The sequence below is a fragment of the Panthera uncia genome (assembly GCF_023721935.1).
Source record: "Panthera uncia isolate 11264 chromosome B3 unlocalized genomic scaffold, Puncia_PCG_1.0 HiC_scaffold_1, whole genome shotgun sequence".
In the NCBI taxonomy this organism is placed as follows: Eukaryota; Metazoa; Chordata; class Mammalia; order Carnivora; family Felidae; genus Panthera; species Panthera uncia.
Window position 1 is genome coordinate 102,871,369 of NW_026057582.1, and position 24,972 is coordinate 102,896,340.

General features: G+C 41.9%; 1 protein-coding gene across 2 annotated transcripts in view; it reads left to right on the forward strand.

Moving 5' to 3' along the window:
- Positions 1-24,972, forward strand: part of TPM1 (tropomyosin 1) — a 186,793-nt gene that overhangs the window by 59,057 nt on the left and 102,764 nt on the right. The window lies entirely within an intron of this gene.

Sequence of the window (24,972 nt, forward strand, 5' to 3'; positions counted from 1 at the left end):
GGAAGTCATAACTGTCATTAGGATGAGTCCTTCAAGCCTACCCTAGGTATTGTTTTCTAACATCCTCTTTTACCTAAAAGGTTAAAATGACTCTGGAAATAAAATCTGCCCTGCAGTTTAGTTTTTCCCTTTCCTTAAAATAGAAAGATTGACTGAGTGAACTTTGGAACAAAACATTGAATCCAGGTAGAAGCCAGCTTCTTAGAATTTGGGGGCTTTCTCTAGGAATCCCTGATGTATTTATGTGACTAAGCAACCCAAGGGCAGGAAAAACCTTCAAAAGAAACAATTAAAGTCTGTTTGGATAACCTTTCCTGGAGCCTGAGGGTAGAACATAGACGGAAGGTGCCCCTCCCTCCACCCTACCTCAGGAAAGGAGGCTGGGCGGAGCAATGAGTTTCGGGGAAGGAATGTGCCAGAAAAGAATGACTGTGTGTTATTTCCAAGATTTAGTGATTCCTTTAGGAGCATGCTATGAACTATATTATTTCCCCCAAAGTTCGTAAGTTGAGGCTCAAATCCCCAGTGTGACTGTATTTTATAGAAGGGCCTGTAATTAAGATTAACTGAGGTCACAAGAGTAAGGATCTGATACCATGGGATTGGTATCTTTATAAGAAGAGACACAAGAGGTCCACCATGTATGTGATCGAGCCAAGAAGAGGGTCGTCACCAGATCCTGACCTTGCTGACACCCTGATCTCAGACTTCCAACTCCAGAATCGTGAAAAAACAGATTTCTATTGTTTAAGCCACCCAGTCTATGATATTCTGTTATGAAAGCCAGAGCTGACTAATACAAAATACTTGGGGTAATGTTTCATGCCCAGAGTTTCTTCAGTTGGTTCCCAATGACTCCAGCCTTATTTATGCTGGTTTCACTAATTTTACATCTCTATCTCTTTAATGCTTGCCACCCAATATGTGGCTAATAATTTTCTTCTGTTTTGCAGCTGAAACTTAGAATAATAGATTATTTGGCTTATAGAATCAAAAACAGTAAGGTCCAGAGCTGGGTGGTCTTATTTGGATCACTTAACCTTTCTGGGCATTAATTTCCCCAGCTGTAAAATGGGGAATATATTAGTTTCTACTTCATAGATTGCTTATGAGGATCTAAGTATCTGCCCCACAATCCCCAATGGCCGGTGTAGGCACTGACCAAGCAGGTCAGAGCCAAGGTCTGGTTCCTAGAAGCCAGAATTAGAGGAGGCCAGAAAGGAGAGAACCAGAGGGGTGAGTGAGTGTTCATGTTCTTAGACGCTACAACGTTTCAGTGCTAAGAGAGGGTATAGGGACTGGGTTCAAATAGGAAACACATGTGTGTGCCTTACTGGGGGAAAGAGTGTCCTGGACAGGCAGAACAGATGACGGAACAGAAGTGGCCACAGCTTGCCCTATTGGCCATCAGATAAGGCCGAGGCCACAAGCAGAGTGACTTGGGGTGACTTACATATTGTGTGGTAATGAATGAAATCATTACCAAACGCATTAATTTGTTTTTTAACACCCTCATCCCGCACCCCTCAACCCAACCCCCCGTGATTCAAGTACAAGTTGAGAGTCACAGATGTTAATGATGAAGTATGGGATTTGGTAGGAGTCAGGGCTCAGGTGTACATAGATCTCAACTATGAGATTTTAGAGCCTTAGTTATGTGTTGGATGCAATAGTTACTGAGTTTTAATTTGCTTCCCTCATTTCTTACCCTTTTCGTAATGCGTAATTGAACAAAAGTAATGGCCCTGTTTGGAGCCCACTGGCCATGTTCCCTGTTTGGGAGCCTTCAGTGTTCATGCCAGGATGCACTCTCCCCTCCCCCACTGCCTCTCTGCTGAGCTGGGAGGCCAGGGCTCTCTGACCCTTAGATAGCAGAACCTGAGAGGATGTTTGTTCCAAAAGTGCCTGCTCCCTTTAACAAGTGACTTTAATTGGGACCTCCATGTAGTCCCACCAGGATACTTAGGACCTGACACTCACATTTGAAATCTTGGAAATTCTCTCCCAATGAAGCAACCAAATGCTTTGTTATAGAAAAGCTTATTGAGAAAAAAAATGTTTATGCAAATTCTCATTGCACCAGAAAATATGCTGTATTTGAAGAGGGAGAAGGGCAAGGATTCTGAGATATTTAATCTGAAACAATGAGGCAGAGATTGTTCTGGACTCCGTTGCCTTTTGCACCCCAGAGTTATTTGGTTTGAACGACTGCCAAATCCTAAAGTTCGTAAGATAGTCACAAGTGGGGAAGGGGGCCAGAATTCTTGGGGTTGGTTTCCCAGAATGCTCCGATTTATTGTAAGCTTCTCCCTCTGAGGTCAGCCTGCTCTGTCTGGTGGTTCTGTTTTAGAGACAACCCCTCCCGCTAGAGTGGGTCTGACAGGAAAAGCATCAACTATGTTGGCCACCCAAGGACTTGAACTTGGATATGTAAACTTCTTCCGGAAGCCACCACCATGGTCATGTCTGAGGTTCATAAGGATGTGCAACCCTCTCACATGCAAGGCAGCTGTTCTCATCAGGCCTGTCATAAAGTACACAAGAGTGGGCATTTTGTCCTTTTAACAGTGTTTCATTGCAATTGAATGTAAACATCAGTTCAGTTAATAGGAGTTTATGTAAGCCATTAGGCTTGGTTTCACCTTTACCATCTTCCCCTCTGTGCCCTCATCTTCAAACTTCCACCATGCCCTGATGGATTTTACCTCCAAATTTCCACACCAATCACTTTTCTCCTCCACTGCCACCCCGGTGGCCAGGTCACACTCATGGTTTGCCTTTGTTACCTTGAGAGCCTCCTAACTGCTCTGCACCAATTCTGCCCTCTCCTCACCCAGAGTCTGTTCTCCACGCTCTAACTAAATCGATGGTTTCAGCACCCAAGTCTGACCTTTTGCTCTTAGGCTGAAACTCAAAACCCTTCCCTTGGCCCCTGGCCACCTCTACAGCCTCATCCTGACCTTCCTCCTGTCCATCCCCTTCGGCTTGAAGCCACGTTAACCTCACAGCATCTTCCTTCCCTCCCCTCACCCGCCTGATGAGCAAAGTTCAAATGGCACTTCCTGGGAAAGTTTCCCTTGAGGACCCCAATCTAGAACAAGTCTCTTTGTTTTAAGTTTTCATTAGCCATGTTTCTTTCCTTAAGAGCAATTACCTTCATTTTTAATTACACATTGATGAGTGTGATTATTTGACGAAGATCCATCTTCCCTATGGGTCTCTAGGTTTCATGAGAGCTGGGGCAAGTCTGCTCACTACTGTGCACCTAGGTCCTTCCAAGGTGCCTGGCACACAAACAGCTTCTCATGGAACATTTCTGAATGAATTTCAGAGAGGTACACACTTGAGTGGGAAACACAGACAACTGACCTCAGCTTCCCTAAGGTCCTTTCCACTGGGGAGCCCGGCCTGGCCTGCGGAACCACCGGCTCTTCTTTGTAAAGACCACATTGGTCACTGATAGTTGCTAGTTATGTGTGGGCTATTCGGTGAGCTCTGGGGAATAGAGCAGAGACACTGGCACCAGAGAGGCCGAAGTTCAAATCCCTTCTCTATGCCACTCGATGGTCACGTGATTGTAAACAAGTTACTTAACTTCCTTCGATCATCATTTCCTAACCTGTAAAATGGAGGTGACAGCTTCCTAGTTCATAGTGTTGTTGGACAGATTGATAGAGATAATGTATGTCTAATGCTGAACCCAGACTCAGGGCCAGAGTAGACATCCCATCAAGGTTGCTTTCTCCCACCTTCTTGCTCCCCACCACCCTGCTGTCCATGCACTTCTCCTGTGCTCACCTCTTTTTATGTGGGACTCTCCAGCTACTTTCTCTAGGGCTGTGTAAGCCATGTGGTAGCCCTGTCTTTTGTTAGCCCCAGGGCTACAAATCAACGGCCTCAGTGATCACACTTCCAGTGGCCTGATGTCTCAGTTGGGTTCCCCCAGAACTGGCACCTGAGACAAGGATTCCAGTGTAGGTGGTTTGTCTGGGAGATGATTCTAGGAAGCCACAGTAGAGAGGGGAGACAGGGCAAGGAATGACGTGTGATCGTGCAGGTCACCACTGTGCCCATCTGGAGCTTAACCCTCAGGGAACTCTAGAAGACAATTATTCTATCCAAGGAGCAAGGGAATTAAGGCATACACCTGGCCCCAACAGTCTGTCTTTTCACAGGAGTGAGGGTGGCATGGCAATGACCCTCTGACATCTCCTGTGTGCCACATTCATGTGCAGGACTGAGAATGTGTGGCACCAGAGAAGCCTCACGGGCACAGAGCTGCAGGTGCTGGCATGGAAATATGGGCAAGACACCAACAGCTTCTGCCTCAACTGGTGAACAGCTCCTAAATTCATGCCTTCCTGGTCACAGCTTCCACGTTTCCTTGACCAAAGTGAGTGTAACATGCCTACTGCCTTGTTCTAGACATAACTACATTCTAGCCATAGACTCTTCCAATTTGCAAACTGATAAATGAAGGAACTTCAGGGGCGCCTGGGTGGCCCAGTCGGTTGAGGATTCGACTCTTAATTTCAGCTCAGTTCATGATCTCACCATTCATGAGTTCAAACCCCACGACTGGCTCTGCACTGACTGTGTCGAGCATGCTGGAATTCTCTCTCCCTGTCTCTCTGCCCCTCTCCCCCTAAAATAAATAAACTTTTTTTTTTTTTTTTTAGTGAAGGAACTTTATACCTGTCTTTTGATTTAGGACAGGAAGGAACATCATTTCCTAAACCAAAGGCTGCTTTCTCTGCTTTCTATTATACTCTCAAATATCCCACGTAACTACCTTCATTTGGCAAGTTTTAAAGACACAGTCTGCATATTTAAAGACTGTGTAAGTCCAAGAGAAAGTTTTCATCACCTTTAAAATTTCTAATTCTTTCCCTCCACCCAATCACATATAGATAGCTCAGGTTTATTGTTAACATTACCTGAGAATATTTTAAAACATCCAGATAATCGAGAACCCTAATTAATGAATGTCTGGATAATAGGAGGGTCACTACATTAAATGCCCGTTGATAATATAGGCCGGATAAAGCACAGGGGAGGAGTTTCAGATGTGACCTGTCCTGATGAGCCAACTCTGACCCTCTGGATGCTATTCATTATTAAGCAATATGTACTAAGTGCCTACAAGGTGCAGAGTGCTGTGCTAGGCGCACAGAGAGGCTTGAGAAGGTTTCAGAAAGAAAGAACTTCCCTTCCTCAAAACAACTCTGAGCCTATTCTAATTTCCGCTATTAGAGATTTTTTTTTTTCTTTTCCAGCATCCTTTTATACAATGAATTCTCACTAGGAGGGATCAAAGTCCCAGATGATACAGCCAAGAGGGGCCTCAGTGGTCCTACTGCTGTACAGATAGAGACCCAGAAGGGAAATGATTAGCCTGAAGTGACCCAACCCACAGTGGGTAGAGCTGGGCCTGAAGTCCGTGCCTCTGTCCCTACTGTCTGCTTTCTTCACAGTTTAAAACTGTTATCTGACCTTTGCATTTGAGTGTGGATTAATTAAGGGCTGGTCTCCAAGATAGCTTTCTTTTTTTTTTTTTTTAATTTTTTATTGTTTATTATTTTTGAGAAAGCAAGCACAGAAGGGGCAGAGAGAGGGAGACACAGAATCGGAAGCAGGCTGCAGGCTCTGAGCTCTGAGCTCTCAGGACAGAGCCCGATGCGGGGCTGGAAGTCACAGACCGCAAGATCATAACCTGAGCTTTAGTCGGTTGCCCAACCGACTGAGCCACCCAGGTGCCCCTCTCAGATAGAGCATGTACTGGCAAAGTGGGTTTCACCACCTGCCCCCACTCTCAACTTTGCAGCTGATGGTCGTTTTCTCTGGCAGACCCTTTGCTGGCTAAACTCCTCTGAACACCCTTCTAGCTCACCGCTGTTTCTCCTCTGACCACTGGATCAAAATCCAATGGGAAAATCATTTTTAAGTGTTCACTCTTTTTCTTTAATGTTTATGTATTTTTGAGAGAGAGAGAGAGAGAAAGCAAGCACAAGCAGGGGAGGGGCAGAGAGAGGAGGACAGAGGATCCAAAGTGGGTTCCGCACTGACAGCAGAGAGCCCGATGCGGAACTCGAACTCATGAACTGTGAGATCATGACCTGAACTGAAGACAGTCGCTCGACCAACTGAGGCACCCAGGTGCCCCAAGTATTCACTCTTAAGAACCCCCGTACTCCAGACCTACTGAGTCAGAACTCATCTCAGGGGCTTGGGCCAAGGAAACTACACTTGTAATAAGCCTTTCATGTGTCACACCAAAGTTTGAGAACCATCAGCCTACTGGCTGAAGCCCAGCATCTTCAATGTGGCTTAGCAGACCTGCCTACCTTCTGGCCTCACCTCCATCAGCCAGGCTGAACCACCCTCTCTTCCAGAAACAGGCCTCAATATTGTCAAGTCCCTGCACCTTTGCTCACTCTGTTTCCCCTGCCTTGTTTGCCTTTCTTTCATCAATTCTACAGGGTGAATTCCTGTTCCTCCTGTTCTCCTCCAAGGCCCTCCTGAAATGTCCCTTCCTCTCTGTCACTCTTCTTGACTCCTTCCCTGTTTCTCCTTCCTTCTCATAGTTATCGATACCTGTATCTATTACAGCACTTATGTTCCTGTATGAATGAGTTCTAGGCCTCTACCTCTATCCAGGGCCCCTGGGAACACACATTGCTCCTTTGTGTGTATTAGAAAAAGGCACCCCTTCCTCCAGAGCCAGACACGTGGCTTGGCAATGAGAGTAGAGGCTGGATTTCAGCCCAGGCACCCTCCCCAGGCACCCTCGTGCAGGCCAGAGGCTGCTCAACCACGTGCAGGGGCCCTCCACCTGCCTTCTCGGCTGTGAGCTCCTGAGGGTCCCCTGGAACTTGTTCATCATTGTACATCCCCAGCCTGGAAGTGTGGCCCTGCAGTGACTGTCTATAAAAGGTTTTATGAGCTGAAGTGAACAGTACGCGGGCTGGGAGCATAGGCAGTGTTGCTCCTCACATGAGTCATCAAATGCTGTGAATTGCAGGAGGCCCCCAGAGCAGCATAGGCGGGATGAATAATGTCATCTGTTCTGTTCTCCATGGATTTTGGATATTTTAACATCTGCAGCTGGAAATTGTTCAGAGCTGTGAGACTAAAATAGATGCCTGCAGCAATCTGTTAACTCATTCTTTGCCTTTTGGACCTAAAAAAAAAAAAAAAAAATCCTTTCTACTTTCCCCAGAGTTAATCTATCTGAGGCTAGTTGTTATTAAGGCCATGAGAGAAATCGCTTGCCTGAAAGACCCTCCACAAGATCCCTTCTGCCGCACAACTCGCCCATCAGTCAAGTGCGGTTGCCTGTCAGGCCCCCCGCAGCTGAGTCGCTAAGTAGGGAAACAGTCATCCACGGTAACAGAACGACAGAGCGCAGTGTTAGCCTCCCTGCTGCTCTGTAGAGAGGAGACATGGGTGGCAGTGCAGGGTTTGGTTCCAGTTCCCGGGTGTTTAACATTCTCATTACTCCAGTGAGAATGCATTCCCGTGTGACTTGATTCCTTTCCTTAAAAAGGTCATTATGACATTTCAAGACAGGGTTTTTCGTTAACCTTCTGTCAGTACCAATCCAGGAGAGGCACAGGAATTGAATTCCTATTTTGTCTTTAATCACTGAGGCAGTGACCAAACAATGAAGTGGACAAGTGAAGGAAAAGAGATGTGAGAGCAAGACAAACCATCTAAGTAGAAACTGGAAGATTAGTTCACATGCAGCAGGAAAAGAACTGGTGACTTTAGTAGTTGACATCTTGGGTGTTTGTTTGTTTGTTTGTTTGTTTTAATTTTCACTAAAAATAATATTACAGGCCGAATAAACAGTTCTAATTTGTACTCTTCATCAGCTGGCCCCCTCACTAAAGTTTATATTTCATCATTTTTACAGGTCCAAGCACACTTAATTGTCACAACAACATTCAGTGTCATTATGATGAGTCCTACCTTACAGATGAAAAAACTGAAATTCAGGACTCATCACCCAAATTCAGACCCAACAGGTCATAAAACAGGTGCTGAACTTTGTATATGAGGGACACAAATATATGTAAGACAAAGTCATGCCTTCAATGGTTTGCAAACTAAATCAGAATAAACAACATGGACAGTGATTGGCAAACAAAAGATCAAGGTAAAAGACAGAACATTTAGCTCGGATATTAACCAGAGAAGTCTACATGCAGGAGACAGAAATCGGAAGTTGTGCAATAATCACATTCAGGAAAAGACATGAAAACATTCTGAGGGTCCTGAGGTTTGGATTTTTTTTAAATATACAGTTAGTACCAGAGCAGGGATTTGAACCCACTTCAGAACTCATCACAATTTCATTTGCACCCTACATTTTCTAAAAGAGACCATTTTTCAAGCAGATTTAGGGTAACAACAATATTGAGCAGAATATTCCAGAGACTTCCCATATATCTCCTGCCTCCACGCATGCATAGCCTCTCCCATTATCAACATCCTCCACCAGAGCAGTATGTATGTTACAAATGATGAACGTACCTTGACACATCATTATCATCCAAGGTCCACAGTTTATATTAGTATTCACTCTTGGTGTTGTACATTCTATAGGTTTGACCAAATTTTAATGACTTTATAGTATCATACAGAATAGTTTCATTGTCCTAGAAATCCTCTGTTCTCCACCTTTGTATGCCTCCCTCCCCACTAATCCCTGCACCAATCTTTTTACTCTCTATAGTTTTGCCTTTCCCAGAATGTCGTGTAGTTGGATTCATACAGTATGTAGACTTTTCAAACTGGCTTCTTTCACTTAGTAATATGCATGTGAGTTTCCTCCACATCTTTTTGTGGCTTAATAGCTCATTTCTTTCTTTTACTGCTGAACAATAGTCCCTTGTCTGGATGTGCTACAGTTTATTTATCCATTTACCTACTGAAGAACATTTTAATTGCTTCCTAGTTGTGACCATTATGAATAAAGCTTCTATAAGTATCCATGTGCAGGTTTTTGTGTGAACATAAATTTTCAATTCCTTTGGCTAAACACCAAGGAGAGAGACTGCTGGATTATGATAAAATATGTTTAGTCTTGTAAGAAATTGTTAAACTGTCTTCCAAAGCAGCTATACTGTTATGCATGCCCACCAGCAATGAATGAGAGTTGCTCCGTATCCTTGTCAACATTTGGTGTTGTCAGTTAGATCTTGACCATTCTAATAGGTGTGTAGTTGTATCTCACTGTTGTTTTACTTTGCATTTTCTTGATGACATATGATGTGGAACCCTCTTTCATATGCTTATCTGTCATCTGTGTGAGGGGTCTGCTGAGATCCTTGGCACATTTTTAATTCAGTTGTTTGTTTTCTTATTGTTAAATTCTAAGAGTTTTTTGTATATTTTTGACTAACAATCTTTTTCGGCTTGAGGGTTTGTAGGTTTTGTTTTTTGGATAACAGTCTTTTATCAGATATGTCTTTTGCAAATATTTCTCCTCCTTTGTGACTTCTCATTCTCTTGATGGTGTATTTTGCAGAGCAGAAATTTTTAATTTCAACGAAGTCAAACTTATCCATTTTTTTCATGAATCATGCATGTCTTTAGTGTTGTATTTATGAAGTCATGGCCAGACCAAAAGTTATCTAAATTTTCTCCAATATTATTCTCTAGAAGTTATATAGTTTTTCATTCTTAATTTGTTTTTGTGATGATTTTAAGTTAATTATTGGAAGAGTGTAAGGTCTGTATCTAGATTTTTTTTTTTTTTTTTTTTTTTGCATATAAACATCCAGTTGTTCCAGCACCATTTGTTGAAAGGCTATCTTTTCTCCATTGTATTGCCTTTGCTCCTCTGTCAAAGACCAGTTTACCATAATTATGTGGGTCTATTTATGAACTTTCTATTCTGTTCCAGTGATCTATTTGTCTGTTATTTTGCCAGTACTTGATTACTGTAGCTTTAAAGGAAGTCTTGAAATTGAGTGATGTCAATACTCCAACTTTGTTCTTCTCCTTCAATATTGTGTTGGCTATTATGGATCTTTTGCCTGTCTATATAAAATTTAGAATCAGTGTATTGGTATCCACAAAATAAATCGCCAGGATTTTAATTGGGATGGCAATTAACCTATATATCAGGTTGTAAAGAACTGACATCTTGACAATATTGAGTCCTCCTTGCCACAAACATGGAATATCTCTCTACTTATTTAGTTACTTTGATTTTATTCATCAGAGTTTTGTAGTTTTCCTCATATAGGTCTTGTACATATTTTTCCAGATTATACCTAAGTATTTTGTTTGAGGGGTGCTAATGTGAATGGTATTGTCTTTAATTTCAAATTCCACCTGTTCATTGTTAGTATATTAGGGAAGAAATTAGCTTTTATATATTAACCTTGTATCCTGAAACCTTGCTATAATGGCTGATTAGTTCCAAGAGCTTTTGGTCAATGCTTATGGATTTTCTACATAGATGATCATTTCATCAACAGACAAAAGTTTTATTTCTTCCTTTCCAGTCTGTAAACCTTTTATATGCTTTCTTGTCTTATTCCATTAGTTAGGACTTCAGTATAATGTGGAAAAGCTGTGCTGAGAGGGGACATCTTTGCCTTGCTCCTGATCTTAGTGGGAAAGTTTTTCACCATCAATTATGATGTTAGATGTAGGGTTTTTTATAGATATTCTTTATCAAGTTGAGGAAATTCTCTAGTCCTACTTAACTGAGAGGGTTTTTTTTTTTTAATCATGAATGGAAATTGATATTATCAGATATATTTTTTTGCATCTATCCATATGATCATATGATTTTTCTTCTTTAACCTGTTGATGTGATGGATTACATTAATTGATATTTGAATGTTGAACCATCCTTGCATACCTGGGATAAATCCCACTTGGCCATGGTATATAATTCTTTTTATACATTGTTGGACTCAATTTGCTGGTATTTTGTTGAAGATTTTTGTATCTTTGCTCATAAGAGGTATTGGTCTATAGTTTCTTTTCTTGTAATAACTTTGGTTTTAGTATTAGGGTAATTCTGGCCTTATAGAATGAGTTTACAAGTATTCCCTCTTCTCTGCTTCTAATCTCTGAAAGAGATTGTAGAGAATTGGTTTAACTTCTTCCTTAAATATTTATTAGAATCCACCAGTGAACCCATCTGAGCCTGGTGCTTTCTGTTTTAGGAAGTTATTAATTATTGATTCAGTTTCTTTAATATATAGAGGCCTACTCAGATTATCCATTTCTTCTATGTGCATTTTGGCAGACTGTCTTTCAGGAAGTTGGTCCATTTCATCTAGGTTATCAAATTTGTAGACATAGACTTGTTCATAGTACTCCTTGATTATTCTTTTAATGTCTGTAGGATTTGTGGTGATGTTCCTCTTTCATTTCTAATATTAGTAATTAGTATCTTCTCTCTTCTTTTCTCTTCTCTTCTCTTCTCTTCTCTTGTTATCCTAGGTAGAGACTCAACAATTTTATTGATCTTCTAATCAAAGAACTAGCTTTTAGTTTCATTGATTTTCCCTATTGATTTTCTGTTTTCAATTTTATTGATTTCTGCTCTGACTTTCATTTCTTTTCTTCTGCTTATTTTGTATATTTAATTTGCTCTTCTTATTCTAATTTCCTAAGATTGAAATTTACATGACTGATTTTAGATTCTTTTTCTTATTTAATATATGCATTTAGTGGTATAAGTTTCCCTTTAAGCACTGCTTTTGCTGCATCCCACAAACTTTGAGAAGTTATGTTTTCATTGTCATTTAGTTCAGTAGTTTCTGTGGGGTTTTTTTAGTGTTTATTTATTTATTTTGAGAGACAGAGCACAAGCAGGGAGGGGCAGAGAGAAAGGGAGAGAGAGAATCCCAAATATGCTCCATGCTGCCAGCACAGAGCCCAACGGGGGCATGCAATCTCATAAACCATCAGATCATGACCTGGGCCAAAATCAAGAGTCAGTTGCTGGCTTAACCAACTGAGCCACCCAGTCACCCCAAGTTCAATAGTTTTTTAGTTAAATTCCCTGAGGTTCTTCATTGATCTATGTGTTATTTAGAAGTGTGTTATTTAGGGGTGCCTGGGTGGCTCAGTTGGTTAAGCATCTGACTCTGGCTCAGGTCATGATCTCACAGTTTGTGGGTTTGTGTCTCACGTCAGGCTCTGTGCTGACAGCTCAGAGCCTGGAGCTGCTTCAGATTCTGTCTCCCTCTCTCTCTGCCCCTCCCCAGCTCATGCTCTGTCTCTCTCTGTCTCTCAAAAGTGAATAAAGGTTTTTAAAAAACATTTCTTAAAGAAAATTGTGTTGTTTAGTCTCCAGATGTTTTGAGATTTTTCTAGCTATTCTCTATTATTAATTTCTTAAAAAAATTTTTTTTAGTTTTTAAAATTTTTGTTCTGTTACTAATTTCTATTTTAATTCTATTAGAGTCTGAGAGCAGATGTATGATTTCTATTCTTTTAAATTTGTTGAGGTAGGGGCGCCTAGGTGGCTCAGTCGGTTAGACATCTGGCTCTTGATTTCAGCTCAGGTCATGATCTCTCAATTCATCAGGCTCTGCACTGACAGAATGGAGATTGCTTGGGATTCTCTCTCTCTCTCTCTCTCTCTCTCTCTGCCCCTCCCCAGCTTGTGCATGCACTCTCTCTCTCAAAATAAATGAATAAACTTTAAAGAAAAGCTTGTTGAGGTGTGTTTTGTGTTTTATGGCCAAGAATGGGGTCTGCCTTGGTGAATGTTCCATATGGGCCTGAGAAAAATATGTATTCTGCTCTTACTGGATAAAATGAACTGTAGATGTCCATTATATCCAATTTATTAATAGTGTTATTGACTTCGGTGGTGTCATCCCCAATTTTCTGCCTGCAGGATCTGTCTGTCCATTTCTGATGGAGGGGAGTTGAAGTGTCTAACTATGACAGTGGATTCATCTATTTCTCCTTGCAGTTCTGTCAGTTTCTGCTTTACATCGTTTGACTCTGACTCTCTGTTGTCAGGTGCGTACATATTAAGAATTGTTATGTTTCGTTGAAGAATGAATCATGAGGATTCTTTTTAATTGCATTTCTTAAATTAAACATTTTATTTTCTGAGATAGGTGTAGATCACATGCCCTGATAAAGAATCCAGAGAAATCCCATGTGCCCTTTACCCAATTTTCCCCAGTAGCAACATCTTGCAAAACCATAGTATTAATATCACAACCAGGACATTGATATAACTGCAATCCATCAATACACATCAGGTTTCCCAGTTTTACTCATACTCATTTGTGCATGTCTGTGTATTTAGTTCTGTGTGATTTAATCACACACGTAGGTTCATGTGTCCACCGCAGTCAAGATAAAGAACAGTTCCATCACCACCAATATGCTTCAGGTTGCTTTTTATAAATGCTCCCAACTCCCTTCTCTCCTCCTCCTGCCCCAGTCCCTAACCTCTTGTAACCACTACTCTGTTATCCATTTCCATAATTTTGTCACTTCAAGAATGTTATATAAATGGGAAAAGGATCCAAATAGACGTTTCTCCAAAGAAGAAGTACAAATGACAGATAAACTCAACATCATTAGCCTTCAGAGAAATGCAAAGCGAAGCCACATCAGATAGCACTTCACACCTGCAAGGATGGCTGTTATCAAAAAGACAGTATTGGCAGGGATATGGAGAAATTGGGACTCTCATCCAATGCTGGGGGGAAAGTAAAATGATGCAGCTGCTTTGAAAACAATCTGGCAGGTTCTCAAAAGATTAAACATAGAGTTATCATATGACCTAGCAATTCCAGTCCTAGGTCTATGCACAATGAAAACCTATGTGCACACAAAAACTTGTATATGAAGTTTCATTGCAGCTTTACTGGTAGTAATCACAAATTGGAAATAGCTCTAATGTCCATCAACCAATAATACATAAACAAATTGTGGTATATCCATATAATGCAATGCCACCCACCAGTAAAAGGGAATGAACTATTAATACATGAGTTAGCATGTATTAATTTCAAAATAATTATGCTGAGTAAAAGAAGATATACAAAAAAAAGGGCATATACATGCCATATTTTTTCACATACATAATATTCTAAAAAATGCAACCTAATCTACAGTGCCAAAAAACTGTTGCTTAGGGAATGGATAGGGAAACAACTAGCGAGGCAGGAAAGGATTGTAAAGAAGATGATGGAGGGATGCCTGGGTGGCTCAGTCAGTTGAGCATCCAACTTCAGCTCAAGTCATGATTCCACAGTTCGTGGGTTTAGGCCCCACATCAGGCTCTGTGCTGACAGCTCAGAGACTGGAGCCTGCTTCGGATTCTGTCTCCCTTTCTCTCTCTGCCCCTCCCTGCTCACTCTATCTCTGTCTCAAAAATAAATAAACACTTTAAAATAATTTATAAAAAATTTTTAAAAAGAGGATGATGGATATGTTCATTGTCTTGATTGTGATTGATGGTTTCACACTTAATCAAACTGTACACTTTAAATACATACAGCTTGTTATATTTTAATTATATTTCAATAAAGTTTGTTTTAAGTACACCATTAAATAACATACTTCTAAAAAACACACGTAATCCTACAAATTCCTCCTCCTCTACATTCTCATGTCTTTATACGTGTTTGTGTTTTTACTACTGCAAAGCAGAATGTCTTACTTTTTCCACTTAACACTGTTTCAATGATTATTTCTTAAATTATGCTTTATTATCATTTTTTCAAGTTTTTCCTTTTTCTTAAATTTTTTTTTAGTGTTTATTTTTGAGAGAGAGAGACAGAGCATGAGCAGGGAAAGGCCAGGAGAGAGAGGGAGACACAGAATCTGAAGCAGGCTGCAGGCTCTGAGCTGTTAGCACGACGTGGGGCTGGAACTCATGAACCACGAGGTCATGACCTGAGCCGAAGTCAGAGGCTTAACTGACTGAGCCACCCAGGCACCCCTCATTTTTTCAAGTTCTTATTTTGTTATACATGAACTTTTACATGAAAATATAAAATACAGGGGTACCTGGGTGGCTCAGTCGCTTCAGCATCCGACTTCAGCTCAGGTCATGATCTCACAGTTTGTGAGTTTGAGCCCAGCGTCAGGCTCTCAGCTGCCAGCACAGAGGCTGCTTCAGATCCTCTTACTCCCAATCTCTCTGCCCCTCCCCCGCTCATTGCATGTTCTCTCTCTCACTCTCTCTCTCTCATAAATACACACACATATATATAATACAGAGAGAAAAATGCGCAAATTATAAGTATACATCTCAATGAATTATCACTAAGTGAACACATGTATAAGATCTCGCTTTGAAAACAAGGATCTCTGGGGCACCTGGGTGGCTCAGTCACTTAAGCAGCCAACTTCGGCTCAGGTCATGATCTTATGGTTCGTGGGTTCGAGTCCCACATCTGGCTCTGTGCTGACAGTTCAGAATCTGGAGCCTACTTTGGATTCTGTGTTTCCATCTTTCTCTGCCCCTCCCCTGCTCATGCTCTGTCTCTGTCTCTGTCTCTCTCTCTCTCTCTCTCTGTCAAAAATAAACTTTAAAAAAACATTTTTAAAAATTTATTTTTGAAAACAAGGATCTCTTTTTGAAGGATAGTATTTGGGGCTGAACAATTCACGGTGCACCATCAAAGAAAACACGGTAGGGCATTAGTTCAAGTGGTGAAACAGATTTTCTTCAGGAACCACTGACAGTAGAGGAAAGAGCAGAGGGCCATTCAGATTTATACAGAGGTGCTGGAGTATTTTAAAGGAAAAATGAGGGTACAGGGAGGGGGCAGAATGAACAGAATCAGAGAAGTGAAAAATTACAAAAAGCTGAGAGAGTTTGTTTGTGTATAAGGCATCTGAATTAACCTGCTAGTTAACCTGTTAATAACCTGCTAGTTATTGAAGTTAGGTTCCTACACACCCATAGAAACTGGGAGACAGATGGCCTATCTTCAGGTGTTGACTGACACAAACAGTAAATGCTTTTGGCAGCCCTGATTTTTGTCAGGCAAGCACCTTAGAGGGGAGGGTCCCCCTAGAGATATGGCCTTGAGCTGTTAGAAACTGTTAGTGTCGGTTTATGGGGGTTTTTTTATAGCCAAGGTTGAGGCCTAGTCGAGAGGAGGGCTCAAAAGGGTCTGGCCAGAGTTTGGTCACGGAGAAAATCTTTGCCAGCACAACTCTCCCACAGAGTGAAGGGCTTTCAAAATCATCCTGGGCCCCGTTCCACTAAATGTCAGGGGCCCCCCTCCTCCCTCCCCCAATTATGATAAGCAAAAAAAGAAAAAAGACAAAATAGCTCAATGCCTTCCTAAATGCCCCATCCCACTAAAACCACCACACTATATAATGTCTGATGTGCCTTCCAGCTTTGCAATCCTCAAGTAATACCACTGGCTATTTTGTCTCCATTTGAAGATAGAGTCAGGGGCGCCTGGGTGGCTCAGTCGGTTAAGCTTCTGACTTCGGCTCAGGTCATGATCTCTCGGTCCGTGAGTTCGAGACCCGCGTCGGGCTCTGTGCTGACAGCTCGGAGCCTGGAGCCTGCTTCGGATTCTGTGTCTCCCTCTCTCTCTGCCCCTCCCCCACTTGCGCTCTGTCTCTCTCTCTCTATCAAAAATAAATCTAAACAATAAAAATAAAATAAAAAAAGAAGATAGAGTCAAAGAAGCAGGCAGAAAAGACAGTATGCAGAAATGGCAGGCAGGGAATGGAGGGTGGAGGCAGCTATTGTGGCCCTGCCTCCTCTGTAAATCTACATGGCAAATGCATACACACTCCCTTGTCTGAATCACTTTGTACAAATCCCCAGGGAACAAAGCAAGAAAATGCATAGACCCTGGAGCAAACCCTAATTCTAATTCCAATTCTTCCATTTGACTTTATTTCTTTGAGCAACTTAGCCTCTCTTAGCCTCTGTTCTCTTACTTGTCAGGGAGATAATACCTACTGCTCAATGTACAAATGCATATCAAGTAGCCAGCACATAATAAAGTCCAATGATGGTGAGCTCTCCTCCCTCAGGGGGTGAGATGGCCCAGTGCTAGTAAGGTCTTCTCCCCGGGTGAATTCCATTTTCTAGTCCTCCAGTAGGATTCTCTCAAGCTAAAAAGCAAAACCAGCAAATGAAAACCTTAGAAGATGGAACTTGAGTAGCAGACTGCAACTATTTTTCTATAAAAAGTACAATTTTACACTCATTCATATAGAGTCTTCAATATATACTTGTTGAAAGCTCACCATGTGCCAGGCACTAGGGCTAAACCCAGATGAAATAGTCTCTGCTCTGAAGGAATTCACGGATCATTGGCAAATCCAAAAAGTTGGGTAAAAAAACAAATCCAAAGAGTTAGGTCAAATTGTACCACAGGGCTAAGTGCTGCGATGGAGGAATGTAGGGCAAGATGGAGGCAGGAAGGGAGCGACCCACACCCTCCAGGGCGGGGTTTGCTGGGTAAACCCCAGATGTTGATGAGAACTTTCCGGGAAGAAACAAAAGCTTGTGCAAAGGCCTGGAGGCAACCAGTAGCCTGTTCTCTGAGAACTCGAGATAAGAGCCCTGATGAGAAGTGGGAGGTGAGGGCGGTGGGAAAGTTGGGAGCATACTGTCTGCTGCAGATTACAAAGACCACTGTAGCCAGGTCAAGTAGAAAAGGAGTTTATTGAAACATATTGGGTGGGATGACCATATATTTTCTCGCCCCATTTGAGAGGGAAAGGGCACTATTTTTAATTATGCCTGACGGCAGATGTACAGGAGACACGCATGGAGTTGTTAATATTAGGGCACTCCCCAAAGCTGGAAAATTGAGAGCAGTGCGCAGCCTGGAACACTGCCCAGGCCTGCAGTGGGGCGGCCCTGCCGCCCAGACAGGCACTGGACACTGGACAAGAATTCCTGTCACTGCCACCCAGGGAAGCACCCTTGATGGCATTACCAGCTTCCAAAAACGGGCACCTCTGATTGGTGGAGCCTACTTCACACACCTGCCACCAAGTGAAGCAAGACTGAGAAAATAAATTCCTGGGCCAATTACTTCACTTCCCTGTACCTCTATTTCCTCATGTAGGAAATGGCAAGGATAATAACACTAGCTGCCTTTAGAGTTGGCACGCTGCTAAAATGAAATATACGTCAAGAGCTTAGACCTGTGCCTGGCACAGAATAGCACTATGTAAGCATTTGCTATGATTGTCCTTATTCCCCAAGGAGGCAGAATTCAGAAGAGAGGAAATTCTCTCAAAGAAAGGAAAAGTGTTTTTGCAGGGGCCCAACCGAATGACACATATCCACTACACCTTGATTCAGTGCTGAAATTGTAACAGAATGTAACAGAATGTAACAGAAATGAATTATTCCACTCATTTATTTACTCAATAAAAATGGCAGTGTCCATGGGGCTGAGGGTACAAATAATGCCTTATCTTTCATTTGCATAAATCAAATCAAACATAGCAAACCCATCAAGGTTGGTAAAAAGCACTAGATGGATCTTGTTTGTGGGGGTGGGACTCCTTACACCACCTTAGTATTAAACAAGAGCCCCAGAAAGTTGTGGGATTGTGTTGCTGGACCCCTGTCTATGGTTGTTGTTGCTGTGGTGCTCTGCCAGGGGCGAGGAGTCCCCGGGTCTGTGGAGGCTATTGTAGGTGGGATTCTTCTCTGGACACTTAACCTTTTCAGCCTCCAACTTAGTCTGGGAGACCTTCGCTGAGCTCTGCAAAGCCATGGGTTTTGGAAGTTCCCGCTCAATGTACACAGGCAACCGTGCCTTCTGGGGGCAGGCTCTCTAAGGCTCCGCCAGCTGCATGGCCCAAACCCAGGGCCACACCGGCCACCATTCTTGCACCAACCACCATTCTCCCGTCAGCCCCCTGACTCCACAACTGCTCCTGGTGGTGAGTGTAGGCGTGAGGGACTGGAAGGAGGGGAGAGGGCGATGAAAGCAAGCAAGCCAAAGCCCCCCTTCAACCTCTGCCAGGGGCCTCCGTGCAAGAGGCAGCCTGCCCAGCTCCCGGAGAGAGGGTGTTGAACTGCACTTGGCAAAGGAAATAGTACCTAGAGCAACTGAATGTTCCCTTGAAATTACACTACTTTAATAGCTAGATGTGACTGAAAACGTTTGGGACCAGACAGGGATGTCACTAAAGTTCCTTTCTACCCAGTTGGAAAGGGATTTAGCCAAGCAAAGTAGATAGCTGGGAAAAAAACAAACCCTTCTCTGTTTATACTTTGGTGGGTTGAGATCTCTTAAACAACCAGTTACAGTTGTTAACTGCCCCCTGGGGGATAAGAAAAGCCCAGACCTTCAGGTTGCAGGGGCCTGGCTACCCTCTTGGCAGAGAAGGAAATGTCGTTCATTCCTTTGTGGTAAATCCAATTCTGAAAAGAAAAAAAAAAAAAGTTTCTCAATAGGTTATCCTACCACGTGACGACCCACAGGAGTCTGGACTTTCTCCTGTTGAGAAATAGCACTTTAGAGCATTTAAGTAGGGGATGTGCATGATTACATTTCAGTTTTGGCATATTCATCCTGGTTCACACTACATCTTGTATTTTTAAATAAGCTTTTTAAAATTTTGGGATAATTGTAGATTCACATGCAGTTCTAGGAAATGAGACTGATCTCGCATACCCTTTCCCAGTTTCCCCGTGGTAACATCTTGCAAAACTCTAGGGCAGTATCCCAACCAGGATACTGACAGTTGATGCAGTCAAGATAGAGAAAAGTTCCATCACCACAAGGATCTCGTATGTTGCCCCTTATAGGATCTCTATATAGATCCTCACCACAAGGATCTCTTATATTGCCCAACCCCCTCCTTAACCCCGGCAACACTAATCTGTTTTTTATTTCTGCAATTTTGTCAGTTTCAGAATGTTATATAAATAGAATCATACAGATACATATATATGTTTAGATACATACATATATATGTATGCAGATATATACGTATATGTACAGACATATACAGATACAGATATATAAGTATTATATATACTGTATTCTCACAATAAAGTAAGCTAGAGAAAAGAAAATGTTAAAATCATGAGAAAGGGGCACCTGGATGGCTCAGTCAGTTAAGCATCTTACTCTTGATTTCGGCTCAGGTCATGATTTCATGGTCCATGGATTTGAGCCCCGAGTCATGGGTTTGAGCTGTGCCGACAACACACAGCCCGCTTGGGATTCTCCCTCTCCCTCTCTGTCTGCCCCTCCCCCACTCATATGTGTGCACGCACTCTCTTTCTCTCTCTCAAAAGAAATAAATAAACATTTAAAAAAGGAAATTATAAGGAAGAGAAAATGCATTTACAGTATTGAACTCTATCAAAACAAATCCACATATAAGTGGACCCATGCTATTCAAACCTGTGTTGTTTAAGGGTTAATTGTATATACTTTTAAACCTAAAAAACTTTCAAAAACATAGATGTGTACCCATCAAAAATACGTAATATTGTTTGTGTAGGTTTTAAAAATGTATACATGGTATTATTATATACAATTCGCTCGCTTCTCAGTTTTCTTTTTTCATTAAAAAAGGGGGGTTTATGGGGCGCCTGGGTGGCTCGGTCGGTTAAGCGTCTGACTTCGGCTCAGGTCATGATCTCGCGGTCAGTGAGTTCGAGCCCCGCGTCGGGCTCTGTGCTGACAGCTCAGAGCCTGGAGCCTGTTTCAGATTCTGTGTCTCCCTCTCTCTGTGACCCTCCCCCATTCATGCTCTGTCTCTCTCTGTCCCAAAAATAAATAAACGTTACAAAAAAAATTAAAAAAAAAAAGGGGGGGGGGTTGTTTTACATTTCTTATAGGCAACCTAGAGAGAGACCTAGCCCATTCCTTTCAATGAATACAGAGTATCCACGTGGTATGTATGTGCCACAACTTACCCATCCTTCACTGAAGGATATTTAGGTTGTTTTCCAATGTTTTGCTATTACTAAAAATGCTACAGTAAACACCCTTGCATTGTTTCTGTATGAGCGTGTGTGAAAGATTGCAAAAACGGGCCATCTTCTCTGTATCCATTGTAATTTTTCACCCTCCCTGAATCCACTGCAATATGACTTTGAGGCTCTGCCCATCAGCAGTTAACGTCTGTTTCTCCTCCCTTTGAATCTAGGATGACCGTGGGCTTATTTGGCTAAGAGAATGCAGCAGACAAGACAGCGTGCCAGTTCCAAGCCTAGGCCTCATGAGGCCTTGAATCCTTCTCCTTTTCTCTCTTGGGTCTTTATCCGCCACCACGTGAACAAGCTGAGGCCCACCTGTTGGTTGGAGAAAGAGAGACCACACTGAAGAGAGTTGAGCTGTCTTCTGAGGGCATCCTGTACCAACCAGACCCAGCTAACCCAGCACGAACTGTTGACAACGACTGAGGCCAGAGGAAATCAAAACTGCCTACCTGAGTCCAGACCACCTGCCAGTCTGAAGAACTGTGAGTCAAGTCATTGTTTTAACAGCGAAAGTTATCAGATACAATTGTGCAGGTATTTCTTTAGAGTGGTTTTCAAACTGTAGCATGTATCAGAATCAGCTGGTGGGCTTTTAAAATCACAGATAGCTGGGCACCCCTGTTGGAGTGTCTGATTTAGTAGGTCGATCTGGGTGAAACCTGAACATATACGTTTCTAATGACTCGGGTCATGCTAATAATGATGGTCCAAGTGCCATACTTTGAAAATCATAGCTCTAGAGTGTACAACCTAAAATGGTGTTGCTGGGTCATGAGTTACAAGCATTTTTTTAAACAGCTAATAGACACTCTCAAGCTGCCATCCAAAGTCAAGTTACCCTCAACTAAATTTTAAGGGATGAAAGAATAAACTACCGAAAGAACACATTAAAACCAGATAGTATGGTACCACAAGTGTAACAAAGGAAACAGCAGCATGAAAGAGGAAGTGCTCTGAAATTCTTGTGGTTGGAAGGTTGGGCAGGAAGCTGATTAACTAATAGTTATGACCCCTGATATCTACACACCAAAGCACAGTGTATGAGTGATGAAGTAATTTTGAAAGTCTCCCTAGAAAACAGATAGTATTGCTTATACTGCACTGAGATACGGTGGAATAGGACTTGTGGCAAGAAGCAGCTCTAGAAGAATATTCTTTCTTCCAAAGAATCAAAGCGGAGATAAGATCTTGAATGTCAGTGCTCAGCCTCATTTCTCACTTCTTTCCCCTTTGTTTTCCATGACGGCCGCCATGGCCACTTTTAATTTCTTGAATGAACCCTCCTCCCTCCTACCACAGGGTCTTTGCTGTTGCTGATCCCTCTACATGGGACACTTCCTCCTCTTTCTGTCCATGCTTGGACCAAGTTTATTCCCATGTATCCTTAAGATCTTAGATCTCATTTTGCCTCATTAGAAAAACCTTCCCTAATCTTCCAATACTAGATCAAATCTCACCATTATCACCTCTCAACACACTATGCACCCCTCCTTCACAGCTCTTGTTACAGTTGGAATTTTACATTTATCTGTGTGTTTATATGATTCATGAATATCTTACCCTCCTGCCTGTGATCTCTAGGGGCGCTGGGTATGTGTCTGTTTTGAGTAACCATTGTAACCTTAGCACCAACTTTGTCTGGTAAAGAGCAGATACCCATAAATATGTGTTGGATGATTAAGAGTAGGGTTCTGTAAAAGCCTTCAATGAACCTTAGATCAAACGTGCAATGGGAAACATTCTGAAGAGGAAAATAGGAGAGGAAACAGAAGTACTTTCAGGACATCACACACTAGCAGGTCACAAATAGCAATGATGGGCTGCCAGCCGTTTAAACAACCACATCAAAAGTACTGGCTACTAGATCTCTGATCTCCTGGAGAAAAGTTTCTATTGGTGGACTAGTGGGTTCTGTATGAGGTCCAGTCATATTCAATATTTGAACAAGATGGAAGGCTTGCCTATCTTGTTTGCAGATGATATGAAAGCCAAAAGGTTATTATAACATAGACAGCGACAGAATTTAGGTTAAAAATAATGCCAATGGAAATACTAAGCCAGGGGCGCCTGGGTGGCTCAGTCGCTTAAGCATCCAACTTCAGCTCAGGTCATGATCTCATGGTTCATGGGTTCGAGCCCTGCGTCAGGCTCTGTGCTGACAGCTCAGAGCCTGGAGCCTGCTTCGGATTCTGTGTCTCCCTCTCTCTCTACCCCTCCCCTGCTTGCACTCTCTCTCACAAAAATAAACATTAAAAAATTACAACAACAACAAAAAGAAATACTAAACCAAAACAGGTAAGATAAAGGTTAATCAATCTTGCAAGTACATGCTAAAGAAGGGAAGCTAGGTTTGACTATATTGTTTATATAAAACAAAACAAAACAAAAAGACTTGATTGCTGACCACATATTCATTATGAACCAGTCTTGCAATTCAACTGGTGAAAATGCCAACTGTCCAGAAGGGGGAAGATGATGGGTTCACTTTACCGTGGACCCTTAAGCACAGTGTCTGCTAGTTCTTAGAACCGGTTTGGGGCCCGGAAACCTTAAGATATGAAGAACGATTAGAGCAGCTGGAGAAGGTTAGCCTGCAAAAGTAAACATTGAGGGAAAACAAAAACTGACCTCACATAAAGGCAGCCCACCAAATTCATACTTCCAACTTCAGAAAAGATGCTCTTTTTAAATCTCTCAAGATTTTTTATTTCCACAATTTCTGATAAATTCTTTTTAATATCTTTGTTGTTTCACTTATTCCTATTTTTTCATAATTCCTTACTTGTTTTGTGAATATTAGGCATTCACTTCTCTCTTCGAGGATTCTTCGGGAAAAAAACATACTTTGTCTTCTATCAACCTTTTTTTTTTTTTTTTTAACCAGGGAATGGCTTCTTTTTTCTCTTTTCCTATAGATTGTCCTACTGCTTTCATTTGTTTGAGGTATTTCACTTTTTGATTATTGCCAGTGTTTCTTAGAAATATTTTCCTTCATATGTTTAGGAAATTTGGTTTGCCGGTTTATACTTAATGGAAATTTTCTTTCCTTCTTACTTTTCCTTCCTTTCCTTTTTCTCTATTCCTATCTTTCCCCTCCTCTTTCTGTCTTTACTTTTTAAAGTAAAAGTTTACTTTTCTTCTGTCTGGTGTCTGTGGTCCCAGTCCAGAGCAAGCTAAAATATTGGCGTTCTGGGCTCTTGCCCCATGGTGATAGTAAAGACGTAGCCAACACTTCTGCCAGCTGTTTGGTCAGGTTGCCTCCTAGGTACTCAGCTCTCATGGAGAACATTTATTCTCTGTTACCTTCACAGAAGCTATACTATGGGTGGCCTCTACCTGCTTCTGAACTGCTGGAAGTCCACCAGGAACTTGCCTTTTGCTCTCTGCATGGCTCTGTGCTTCTATTCCATTTTTGATCCAAGGAGAAGTACAGAAGAGTACATAAAATATATGTACAAATTTAAAAAGAATACTAAAATGAGAGCTCATTGTGACCACCACTAGCTATGTCTTTTACCTTTTTGCCTTTGTATTTTTGTTCTCTTGTTTTCATGTGCTTGGAGTAGTGGGGCTTCCAGCAATACCATCTGATAGAATGCACCTGTCCATTCTAACTGCAGGTGGTGCTCTAGAGACCTCTGTGAGTTTCAGTGCCAAACCCCTGAGTCCTAGGATACCCTGATCTCTTGCTGGTAGTGGCTTTGTTAGCAGCCCCAGTGCTTTATAATTTTTTAGCCCCAGTGTCTCCCTAATAAATATATATATATATTGAAAACTAAATATGCATAATTGTAAAATTGAAATGGATAAGTGTTTAATTATCTTTAAAATTAACATCGCCATTACTTGTTCAGCAATAATTATACACCTTTTACATGTAGCAATTAAAAAATGTTTTAATGTTTATTTATTTTTGAGAGGGAGAGAGACAGAGACAGAGAGAGTGTGAGCAGGGGAGGGGCAGAGAGAGAGCGGGACACAGAATCCGAAGCAGGCTCCAGGCTCTGAGCTGTCAGCACAGA